Source organism: Globicephala melas, chromosome 3 (genome assembly GCF_963455315.2).
Source record: "Globicephala melas chromosome 3, mGloMel1.2, whole genome shotgun sequence".
Classification (NCBI taxonomy): Eukaryota; Metazoa; Chordata; class Mammalia; order Artiodactyla; family Delphinidae; genus Globicephala; species Globicephala melas.
In genome coordinates, this window is record NC_083316.1 from 136,626,827 (window position 1) to 136,638,909 (window position 12,083).

General features: G+C 36.8%; 1 protein-coding gene across 1 annotated transcript in view; it reads right to left on the bottom strand.

Moving 5' to 3' along the window:
• ATP10B (ATPase phospholipid transporting 10B (putative)) overlaps positions 1–12,083 on the bottom strand; it is a 581,864-nt gene that overhangs the window by 553,065 nt on the left and 16,716 nt on the right. Inside the window, 1 exon segment of the mRNA XM_060296561.2 lies at positions 11,538–11,588. The gene's annotated coding sequence lies outside the window, so the exon portion shown is untranslated.

Consider the following 12,083-nt stretch of genomic DNA (forward strand, 5'->3'; position numbering starts at 1 on the left):
GTGAACTTGCTGTTCACTGTAACTGACATGCTCTCCCCTGGTTATTCACACAGCTCACCTCTTGATTGTCGTCACCTCCCTGACCAACCAGTCTGTTATAGTCCCTCCTCAAATCCAATCATCATTCCGTATTCTTTAGGTAGGCTTGTTTTTCTTCATAGCACTTATCACTCCATATGGTATTACAGATTGATTGATTGTCTCTACCCCTAGAACTTCATGAAGGCAGGACTGTGTCTATTCTACCCCGTATACTCAGCACTCAGAATAGCGCCTGACACAGAGTGGGTATTCAATAAATAGACGTGAAGAAATCAATGAATCAATGAGAGCAGCAAAATTCCTAACACAACTTTTGAGCATATGAATCGAGCAATGCAGGATATGGTCTTCTCCCCGTGCTGTGCTAGAGCTGTCTTACACCAGCTAATGAAAATGGAATGTGCTCATTTCCTCCCAACTCTACTTTTAATGGTGTTAGTTTGAAGTCAGGCATGATGGGAGTATTTACACTATGGAAATCAGCAAATTCAACAAGTCAGGGATTTTTTTCTTTTTTCCTCTTTACCATCTCTGGAGAGTTCGCATTAACATTTGCCAGCACACCACCACATGCCTACAGCTATTCTTTGTAAAGTTTCAGTAATGGGGCTCTCCCTACTCGCTATAACAGCTAACCCAATGTGTGACAGCTTCACCATTGCAAGTACTTAGTGACAGTGTAGCTTCTGAAATCTGCCTGTGAGCCATTTCCCCTTTTAGTTTTCATTCTGTTTTCTGCAGTAACACAGAGCTAGTCTAATCACTCTTCCATGTAATTAACCCCCAATATTTGAATAAGACTCTTTGTACATCACCCCCTCTCTTAATCTTCATCCCAATGTATTTCCAGGCTAAATATCCACAAAATTCTCCCTTTTTTCCCCTCTTATTGGCCAACTCCATGTTTTAAAGAAAACACTTATTTTTATGTATACTGAAACACTGAGTATTTTACATATAATCAAACATGATAGGAACTCAACTGATGTTTGATGTGAATTTATAAAAAATTCTGCAAGTTATCTTGATTATAAAATTTTTAAAACGTCAGTATTGATGTATATTCAGGACTTCTATATATAAACACATACTCAGGTTAAAATAAATTTCTTATTTAATTTCAGAAAGATTAAGGCAGACATCTTTCATATTTGTTCTCATAGTTTGTTATATCAAATATTTTCATAACATACAAGGAAACTGAGTCTGAGGTTTTTTTTTAATTTATTTAATTTGTTTATTTATTTTTGGCTGCATTGGGTCTTTGTTGCTGTGCATGGGATTTTCTCTAGTTGTGTCAAGCGGGGGTGTGGGCTCAGTAGTTGTGGCTTGAGGGCTTAGTTGCTTGGTGGCATATGGGATCTTCCCGAACCAGGGCTCAAACCATGTCCCCTGCATTGGCAGGTGGACTCTCAACCACTGAGCCACCAGGGAACCCTGAGTCTGAGTTGTTAGAAGACTTGACCACTGGTATTAGCAAACTAAGATCTTCCAACTCAAATCCCAGTCTTTTATTTCCATTAACTCCTAGACTCATCTCTTAAGAAATACTTTTTTTCTTAAAATGGCTATTCCATTATGTTAATCAGTATTTACTGTCTGTGAGGTCTCACTCAGGCACTAGATGAATAATTTTAATTAGCATCTTTAACTACTCTGAGTCTTATTTGCCCCATTGCCAAACCTAGATAGTATTACTCTATCATCCCAAAGACTAATAATCGTTTATGAACTTTTTCTCATTTTTCCTATTAAGATGAATGTTTAATGAAAAATACCATTGATTTTTATTTTGTCATTTTCTAGGTGCTCATTCAGTCAGCAAATCTTTATTGAGGATATTTTATTGGACAGATAATCTTCTGGGCTCTGAAGGTACAAGGATGAATGGGATGAACAAGTCTCTGATCTCATGGAGCTCATATGTTAATGAAGAGTGAGGACAAAGCAGACAATAAAGAAGAAAAATAAACATAACTGTGGATAGTGATAAGCTGTTTATAAAAAAGAAAACAGGATTAGGTGGGAGGGATGACTTCACAGGGGAGGTGGTTGATTGGTCATGGAAAACATCTTTAAAGAAGAGACTTTTGAACTGAGGCTTTAGAAATGATAAGGAAACAGGCATGCAAAATCCTGGAAGGAGAGAGCATACAGAGCAAAGGAAATAGGACGGTAAAGGCCTTATATGGCCAATGTGGCTCTAAGGTACAAAATGATGTCACAGAGGAAGTCAGGGGCCAGATCATGAACTTTGTGAACAATAATAAAATTGTATTGTATCCTAAAGGCTATGGGAAGCCACTGCGTAGTTTTAAGTAGTAGAGTAACATGATATGGTTTATATTTAAAAATATCTCTCTGATTGCTTGGTGGAGTGTAGATTGTCAGGATCAAGCATGGAAACAGGGTGACCAGTTGGAAATGGTCCAGAAAAGAGACGTAGAACAGTGTCATCAGTAGAGATAGCTATATTTTCAAGGGTATATTTTGAAAATGGAGCCAATAGGATTTGAGGATGAGTTGAATGAAAGTATTGAGGAAAACAGAGAAATAAAAAATGAGTTCTTGGTTAAAGATTTGTGCAACTAGATATATGTTGATGACATTTACCAAGATGAGAAAGCAGGGGGTAAAAGTGACTGGAAAAGGACCTGGGTCTCTAGTGTCAGATGGTGTAGCAAATCCTTGAAGATGGTTGTAGTAGAGGCAAAAGAGCAATGCATTGGGCATTAGAAGAACAGATTTCTATGCCTTGGTGTCTCTCTGATCATATGAGTGATCCCAGGCATTCTTCCTAAACATGCCCAACAAAGTCTTAGATTTTTCATTCTTTATGTGAGTGGTTTAGTCTAGATTGTTTCTAAGTTTCTTCCCAGCTCTTCTCTTCTCTAATTTACAGCAACACCTGCTTCTCCACAGCCCGATACTCACAGCCTGTTTTCCCACAAGAAGAGAAGTCCTTGTTCCCAAAGTCAGAGCTGGGTCTTCTATTTCTTTTCCCCTCACTTTAACAAAATAATTTTGCATTTTACTGGCTTTGCCAGGTAACAGACTAAAAAAATAGTTCTTATTTTTATCTTTTCAAGCTGCTTCAGTTCATTTCTTTAAAACACAGACTCGAAATAGCTTGTTTTTTTCAAGTTGGTTATCAACTGGAGAAGTATGTTAGCAGTACATGTGTATGTATGAGGGAGTCATATGTATTTCTTATGGTAGATCCCTGTCTACTGAAGAGTCTTTCTTGTGGTCAACTTCAACCAAATGAAAGACATCCCAGCAATGGTGTAGGTAGCCATTTATAAAGAAGGAGGGTGAAAATAAACAAAGTAAGAAAGATTAACGTGCCCACCTTTAGGAATAAGGTGCTGCCTGCCTGAAAAAGAACCAAGTACTGTTGTCTCCAATAATGCTTCCATTAATCAAAGCCTTGAAGTAACTGCATAATGAAGCAAAGAAGTTAATGGATATTAGCATAATGCTGTACTTTCTCCTTTGCTGGCATGAGTGGCAAACTCAGGGTCTGTACAAGTGTCAGTCTGTTTCAAAATATTGTAGATTGGGAAAAAGAAATGACGACTATAGCAACTCCCAAAGAGGGTCCTGCAGACAACTCCCTAGTATTGGAAGCTGCTCCAAAGATAAAACAGTTTCTCAGTTAGTACAGGGAGAAAATTTTGCATACTCTACACTTGTCCTGGAGATATACAAAATGTATCACAAAGCCTCACAGTAAAGAAACCTGTTTACTTCTGTTGAATTCAAAGTTTCTCAAATTACTTTGCTCATATTATAACAATCTGCAATACAGTTTCAATTACTTAATTACTAGAATTGTCCGACTCTGGCTCCACAAGGCTCTCTAGCATGGCTTTTATGCTGTCTTTATCTGGGCATAGCGCCTGGTACGGATCTATGCCAGGTTGGCCTCAAAAATATTAACTCAATTTGAATTACATTTAGTCTAACATTCTGCCTATCAGTGATATGCACTGTCTATCTCAGTTTCAGTCAAAGTGTGAAGCCATTTCCCCAAAGCCTAGCTGATCCACATTTGGAGTCCATCTTCCAGAATATGTTTTGAAATTATTTAGAGGCTCAGCTTCAAGAAAATTCCATATATTCTATTCCATATACTGTATTCTAGTCTCACTTTCTATTCCCAGTTTCTATACATGTTTAAAACCTACTGCTTTTCAGACTCACAGATATAGAGAACAAACTCATGGTTACCAGTGAGGAGGGGGAGAGGGGCAGTATAGGGGTTGGGGAGCGGAAGGTGCAAACAGTTGGGTGCAAGATAGGCTCAAGGATGTATTGTACAGCATGGGGAATATAGCTAATATTTTGTAATAACTGTAAATGGAAAGTAATCTTTGAAAATTGTATTTAAAAAAACCTACTGCTTTTGAGCTTCATGACTTTCTCTCTGGTCTTGTTATAAAATGTTTATTTGGTTTACAATAAAAGCTTCCATTAAAAAGTTTCCAGCTACTTTCTTTGAAGACGGCAAATCTTCTTGGAGCAGTTTTCCTGTCCTGGGAAGAATCTGACTGGCTCCTTGGAGGTGAGAGCTAGATGGAGAGGTCCACAGTATTTGAGAGAACCATGTGGCATGAGCTGAACTGGGAAGGAAACTGGTTGATTTCTTTGGCTTCAGATGAGACTTATGGAAGGAAAAGGATGGAAAACAACCGTTTTCCTTTCAGATAAGTAATTAGAAATTCACTGATAAATTAAAATGATTCTAAAAAAGACTTTCTATCAAACAAAGGGCATCAAAAATGAATTCATCATGAGGAAAGGGAAATTTAATGCGGTGAGGAACAAGGTAGTCATGGTGGGAAAGCTAGTTTGGGCAAAGAATAAGTGGCCCTTGAGACTAGTGCTCTAATGCTTAGGGCAAGATTAGGGACAAAGTCTGAGCTGGTGAGTGTAATCTAGAGGGCTCACCCAGGGGCAAGAAACTGCAGAAACAGCAGCACAGCACAGAAACCAGTATGGCTAATTTTCAATAGTCAGAATGTGTGGCAGAAATAGAAGCAACTGCAAGTCAAAATCTGGGATCTTTTAGTAGAAAAATAACATTCTCTAATTCTTTCTGTCTGGGATAAACTGACCCATTTGGTGTGGGTAAGTCCCTAGGGAGCTATAAATGTGAAGCAACTGATTGGGGTGATCAACAGGCTTTTAACAAGTCATGTGATTTTTTAAAAAAATAAATTTATTTTATTTATTTATTTTTGGTTGTGTTCCTGCATTCCTCCGTTTTTTGTATCCAGAGTTATCCTCATCCTTATCCAGAGTTTTCAGAATTCTGACCACTTGGCTCTGTACTCATTGACCCTGCCTTCTTCTTTGAATTATTTAAATTAAATACTTAAACATCATATGTCCTATAGAAAGAATGTTTGCCTTATTTTCAGGGGGCAAGTTACTTGCTGAAAAATAATGTGATATAGCACAAAGAGGACGATAAACTTTTCATTGAAAAGTTTCCTTCTTGGTAAAAATGAGGAAAATCTCCAAATTCTTCCCTAGATTATTGACTGTAAAAACTTTTTTATTTACCAAAGGAATAATCTATCTTTGCCATTTTCTCCAATATCTAGCGAAAATCTGTGCATATTTTAGGTGTTCAAAAAGTACCTGCTCTTTGATAAGAGGCCAGGAAATTTGGCAGTAACAGGATGATGTTCATAGAGAAGCAAAGACAAGTCAATCAAGGCAGGGTGGGTAACAGAATGGAGGGACATACATCCACACCCTGTTTTACTCTGTGCCAGGTGCTATGCTAACTGTTTCTTCATGTATCTATCCAGGAATTCACACAACAAAGCTATGACAAGGTGCTATTATCCCCATCGTGCACACTAGTGTGGTTATATGGCTCCATATAACAGAACTGGGAATTTGGACACAGGACCATTTAAATTCAGAACATATAGTGAATATATGATATTCATGTAATATGTCATATGATACCTCTCTTATAACAATTGAGATTATCCCTATCTACTTCACAAATTGTCTAAATAAAAAAAGCTTTAAAATGTATTTATTTATATGTAGATACATAGATATCAATATTTTTTAAATCAAATTATCAAATTTATAGGTCCAACAATAGGTTGCTCTATTCTATTCCTTCCCTCTCCCATGACTCTGGGAAGTTACTCTCCTGTTCATTTTCCAACAGTGATGGTAGATGATGCAGATTTTCTATATTACTCTCTAAGGAATGAGAAGAAAAAAGCACAGATTCCTAGCCAAGTGAATCAACGCTATCTGAAGATGGTTCCTCCTTTTCAAACAAGTTGATATCTATTCTAAGCGAAAAACATCATCTTCTCCTTCAAATGCTACCACAGTTTGGCAAACTGTCCTAAGACCATGATGAATCTAGCCCCTGGACACCCAGGTAAGTCATTCAGGCTTCTATAGCCTCACATTCCCCTTCTCCAACATGATGGTTGAAACCAAATTCTGAAATTCCATCTAGTACTGAAATTTTGAAGGTTTAGATTAAGCATAATATTATTTAAAGGATTTATATTTAGTTTATATTAGGACCAGTTTCTCTGCTATTACCAGATGATAATTCTAATTAAAGATGCAGTCCTTGGTTATTAGAAATGTGTTGATTTCCATTTAATTTCATTATTGTCAGAGAACATGCTTTGTATGATTTTAAGTTTTAAAAATTTGTTCAGATTTGTTTTATGGTCCAGAATATGGTCTATGTGCACTTGAAAAGTTTGTGTATGAGTATTAGGTAGAGTGTTCTATAAATGTTAATTCAGTCAAACTGGTTGATAGTGTTGTTCAGGTCTTCTACATCTTTATTGATTTTTCGGTCTACTTATTCTATCAATTACTGAGAAAGGAGTGTTGAAGCCTCCAGCTATAATTGTGGTTTGTCCATTTCTCCTTTCACTTTTATCAGTTTTTGCTTCATTTATTTTGAAGACCTGTTGTTAGGTGTATAGCATTTGTGAGGGTCTGACTTCTTGTTGAATTGACCTCTTTAAGTAATTATGTCTTTGCATAATGCCCTCTTTTTTTTCTGGTATGCTTTTGCTTTGAAGTCTACTTTTCTGATGTCAAGATAGTCATTTCATATTTGTTTTGATTAATGTTTTCATGGTGTATTTTTTCCATCCTTTTATTTTTAATCAGAAGTATTTACAATTAAATTGTGTTTCTTGTAGACAGCATACAGTTAAGTATTTTTTTATCCAATTAACAATATCTGGGACTTCCCTGGTGGCATGGTGGTTAAGAATCTGCCTGCCAATGCAGGGGACATGGGTTCAATACCTGGTCTGATAAGATCCCACATGCTGCAGAGCAACTAAGCCCATGCACCACAACTACTGAGCCTGCACTCTAGAGTCTGCGCACCGCAACTACTGAGCCCACATGCTGCAACTACTGAAGCCCATGTGCTGAGAGCCCATGCCCCACAAGAGAAGCCACCTCAATGAGAAGCCCACGAACCACAACAAAGAGTAGCCCCTGCTTGCTGCAACTAGAGAAAGCCTGAATGCAGCAATGAAGACCCAAAATGCAGTCAAAAAAAAAATTAATTAATTAAAAATATGTGCTTTAAAAAAAATCTATCTTTTAATTGCTGTGTTAGAACAACTATAATTATTGATATTATTGGATTTAAATCTATTATTTTCTTAGTTGTTTTTTATTTTTTCCTTTTTCTATCATTTCTGCTGGCTTTTGAATGAAACAATTTTTATTATTCTATTTTATTTCCACTATTGTCTTATTAGTTATACCACTATTTCTGATATTTTTAGTGGCTGTCTTAGGATTTACAATATGCATCTTTAATTTATCATGGTATACATTCAAATAGTACTATATGACTTCACACAAGGAGTAAGAACCTTACAGAAGATTACTTCCTGTTTCACTATCCTATCCTTTGTGTTTTCATTTTATTTTACTTTACATATAAAATAAAATATATTTTTGATATTTTTTGCTTCATACAAGCAATTACAAAAATAAGGAAAAAAAGTATTTTATATTCACCTTCATTTTAACTGTTTCTAGGTCTTCTTGTTATGTGTAGATCCAAGTTTCTTTATGGCATTCTGTTCTTTTTCTTGAAGAACGTTAAGATTTCTTATAATATGTATCTGGACAGTGAGTTTCTTTAGCTTTCTTAGTTTTGTTTTAAAACAACTTCATTTCTTTTTAAATTTTTGAATTATATTCTCACTGGGTATCAAATTCTGGGTTTTTTTGGTTTGTTTTCTTCTTTTTAGTAAAGATGTGATTTAATTATCTTTTTTCCTCCTGTGTAATGTATACTTTTTTCTCTACATGTCTTCAATACTTTATATTGGTTTTCAGCAGTTTGAATAATTTTATCTTTTTTTTTTCCTACTTAGACTTTTCTCTACTTCTTGGATCTGTGGTTTGACGTCTTTCAGCATTTTTGCAACGTTCTTGGCCATTATCTCTTCAAACGTTTCTTCTACTCTAGTCTCTCTTTCTTGTTCTTCTGGAATTCTAGTTACATGTACGTTAAATAATTTTATATTGTCACATGATTCTTAGAGCTTTATTCTATTTTTTTCCACATCTTTTTTCTCTTTGTGTTTCAATTTGGGTAATCTCTATTGACCAATCTTAAATTTTACCAATTATTTCTTTGACTATGTTGAATCTATTTTTAAACCTATTGAATAAATTCTCCACTTCCAATGCCCTGTGTATTAGTTTTCTACTTCTGCTGAACAAATTTCTACAACTTAGTGGTTTAAAACAACAGAAATTTATTATGTTACAGTTCTGGAGTTCAGAAGTCTAGAATGGACCACCAGGACTGCATTCTTTATGGAGACTCTGGGGAGAATCTATTTCCTTGCTTTTTCCAGCTTCTAGGGTCTGCCTGCCTTCCTTAGCTCATAACACCCTCTTCCACTTTCAAAGACAGCAGCATAGCATTTTCAAATCCCTCTATCTCTTTCTGACTTCTGCTTCTGTCATCACATCTCCTCCAACACTGACTCACCTCCCTCCCTCCTATAAGGACCCTTGTGATTACATTGAGTCCGTGTGGAAAATCCAAGATGATCTCTCCATCTCAAGATTCTTAACTTAATCACATCTGCCAAGTTCTGTTTGTCATGTAAGTTAACATATTCACATATTTTGGGGACCGAGAACATGGATATCTTTGGAAGAGACCATTATTTTGCTTCCACAGCCTATTTTTGATTTCTAGCAATTTCATTTAACTCTTTTTTATTTCTCTCTCTCTGCTAAAATACTATCTCTTTCTGCAAATGTCCACCTTTCCCATTATATACTTTAACATGTTAATCATATTTGCTTTAGAGTCTGTATCTGATGCAACATCTGGGTCATCTCTGAGTCTTCTTGTTTTGTTTGTTTTGTCTTTGGCAATCAGTTGCTTTTGCCTTACCTTTTTGTGTGCCTCATATGTTTGATTGAAAGTCAGGCATCCTGTGTCGAACAGATGAGTTAAATAACATTTACACTTGGAGATAAACATGACTGTTCCCAGGCTGTAAGTATGGAAGACTGAATCAATCTAATCAAGAGTTGAGTTCATGTGGGGTGGGTTGTGGCCACAGTTTCCTTTAGAATTTTATAGGTTTTTAATGCCCTAATGATGCCTTGAGCTTAGGATAAGCCTAAGGTTGCCAGAGGGCTTTTTCTTAAATTTTTTGCTCCAACATCAGCTTTCAGCCTTCCCTATATGTCAGTGTCCCAGAAGGGGCCTTTCTATGCTCTTATCCCACTCCTACTGGTAGAGTCTGTTTGCTTTACTTGGTTCTTGCCAGACTAGTGGTTAGCACCAGGGTGTCTCCCGTGGTCCTATTATTGCTTAGATAGCCTTAGATAGACCGTATGTGCCTAGGCCTTGCAAATGAGGTTTTCTCATCAGTTCTGTCCTTCTACCCAGTTGCCAGCAACCAGTAGCTCTCTTGTGTCTGTAGTGTGGCAGAGTTACCTTCTGCTTCTCAGTGGTATAAGACCCCTAATAGTATTATAACTATGGGATTATGCACTTGGGATAATTTCTGGATCCCATCTCATGGGTAGGATGCTGTTTTCCATTTGTCCCCCAGTAATACTGGCTCTTTACTCTGTGCTTTTCGAGTTAACAGAATTTGATGTCCCTCTCCTAGATGCTTAAGACTTGAGTGAAGAGCCAGTTAGAGGTTCATTGAAAAGAGCCTATAAGTGTGTCTGAACTCCCTTTTCATCTGTGGCCATCAGGAGTTCTATACTGCACATTAGTCCATATTTGAGCTTCAGCAATTTGTTAAAAATTTAACGAATATCTTTCTACCTGCTTTTATGGTGGCCCCATGTTTTTCTTGTAGTCTGTCAGAGAAGAGTTAAGCCATGAGTCCTATTTCTCCTAGGGGATGAGTTGGAAAGATTTTTCTTGAATTTCAGGCTACTTGGTTTCTCTGCCACCTCAACTATCTGAGACGCAAGAAAAAAAAAGTTGTGATTTTCCACTTTATCCAGCTTTTATTCATTGTTTGGATGGGAGTAACTTTCCAGATTTCTTCATTCTATGTAGAAACAGAACCACCTAGTAAAGTATTTGTTCACAAATACATTGGTGTTGTCCTTTTCCAAAAAGGAGAAAAGTTTTGGTGAATGCATGTTATCTCATTCTTTTCTATTAACACTCCTCCTAAGTAATAATAAAAATGATGATAATGACAGTGATGAAGATGCTCTTGATTATTATGGCAATTACCTTCCATTAAATGCTTACTAAGTTCCAGATACTGAGCTAAATATTTTATATATGTGGTTTATTGTTTAATTTTTTTCGAAAAACCTAGGATGCAGATACTATTATGATTATCTCCAGTCTATAGACTGTAAAAAATGTTTAAAACTTTTCCAAGCTACTGAGTGGAAGACCTGGTACTTAAAACAAGGAAGCCTGATATCAGATCCCACCTTCCAATTTAACCCATAATATAGCATTTCCCCCAACTTTCTTTTCTTCATATCTAATAGTATTTTTCAACTCTCATGTCTTCTCTTCTTTATGGCTTTTGATAATCCACTGGGATTGATATCTTTTTAAAACCACGTTCTTGCACTTTTTAAATGATATATCAGTTCTCATTTTTATTATCATTGCACATATACCTTCCTACTAGACTCCTAGATCTAGGACTGGATTTGGAATTCTATCTAACTCATCACTGTAGCCCCCACAGTTCTTAGTTCAGGGCCTTGAAACTAGACTGGCTTTACACATGACCTTGCCAATCAATCACCTCTAACTAATTTTCAGAAATTTTGAGAGAGGTTACTATACTTTTCAAGCTGCTTGACTTAGCAGAACAAATAAGACATCTGAGAATGTCACACATAGCCTAGTCCTGCTTGGACATCTTTAACAGTTGCTGTAGAATGTAAAGGATCCATCCATAGTGTACCCAAAAAATTTATCATCTCCCACTTACCAACTCCCCAGTATGTCCCACCACCAAAGTGTGCTCCTCCTCCAACGTTTCCTGTCAAAGTAAAAGGTACCATCAGCCATGCTGTATCAAGACAGTAACCCCAACATAATCTTTGTCTTGTATGTTTCTCTCCTCCACCCACCACATTCAATCTAGGACAAAACCCTGTAGATCCACGCTTCCATGTAACCCTTGAATTACTCTCTTCATTTCCCCTAATATCACCCAAGTCCAGATCACTTTTACATACTGCTTCATTTGGGGCAATATCTTCCCAGCCACTCTCCCTGCCTCCAGAGTTGACTCTCACTAAGACTCCTCACACATCAGAGAGATAATGATCTTTCTAATATGCTAATCTGATTCTGTTACTTAGCTGCTTAAAACTCTTCAGTGGCTCCCCACTGACTCAGAAAAAGGGACAAACTCCTTAAGAAATGTTCTAGCTGCTATTGCTGCAAAACAAACCACCCAAGATTAGAATTTCAAATAGAGCATGGTGGGGACAGCTTGCCTCTGCTCCACAAGATCTGGGAGCTCATTTGG